We start from the raw sequence: 1,123 nt of genomic DNA, 5'->3' as shown, positions 1-1,123 counted from the left end.
GCATCCTTAGAATTTTTCAGAATGGACAACTGTTGTTGCTGGAATTAATGATGGATCTGTGGATAAAGACATCTGCCACCAAGGCTGATGGTTTGAACTCTATTCCTGGGTTCCCCATAAAGGAAGGACAGAACAAACTCCTAGAAGTTATCCTCTGACCTACACACAAACACACACACACACACACACACACACACACACACACACACACACAATGGCTCATGTCTTAGCCACAGTGATAAAATTAAATTTTGAAAAGCATGAAATGAATTTTATCTTGAGACTAGAACAGAACTTGCAAAGTTTCCTGAAATGGCTCTAAACATAAATCTGCCAGTTTGTGATAATTATTTTCATGCAAAGTGGCAACCTCACTGCTGATGGAGTAAAAAATCAAGATATAAATCAACTCAGAAATATTGAAGACATCCAATGTCCCACAGTATCAAATATTCTGTCATTTGACCCTCAATATAAAATCAACAAGCAACCCATCTTAGTAGTATGCTAACTGGCTTTTTCTCTAATAAATAAAAGATTATATGATATATGATAGTTTTTATCCATTTGAACTGATCCTAGACATCTCTAGGAAGAGGGCACCTCAACTGAGGAATTGTCTCCATCAGACTGGTCTGTGGGTATGTCTATGGGACATTTTCTTGATGATTGATGTGGGATAGCCCAGTCCACTGTGGGTGGTGCCACCCCTGGAGAGATAGATGGTTCTGGGCTATATAAGAGGGTGAATACATAGAAAAGAAGCCAGTAAGCACCATTCTTCCATGGTCTCTCTCTGCTTTGGTTCCTGCCTCTGGGTTCCTGCTTGAGTTCCTGTCTTGACTTCCCTTCATGACTTTGATTTGGATGTGTAATCCAAACAGCCCTTTCCTTCCCAGTCTAGCTTGGTCAGTGTTTTATTACAGAGGCAGAGACGAAAAACAAGATAGAAATACCCACAAGAATTGTTTTTGGACACCAGGATCTCAGGTTTCCAGAGGCAGCTTGACTCCCAGGAACTCTGACACACCCATGGATCTCAGAATCACAGGATCCTGGAATAACAGGGTCACAGAGACAGCTGGACTCTGAGGAGTTCTGACACAACCAGGTTCACCGGAAC

The sequence above is a fragment of the Mus caroli genome, chromosome 15 (assembly GCF_900094665.2).
Source record: "Mus caroli chromosome 15, CAROLI_EIJ_v1.1, whole genome shotgun sequence".
Lineage (NCBI taxonomy): Eukaryota > Metazoa > Chordata > Mammalia > Rodentia > Muridae > Mus > Mus caroli.
This window is presented reverse-complemented; position numbering follows the sequence as displayed.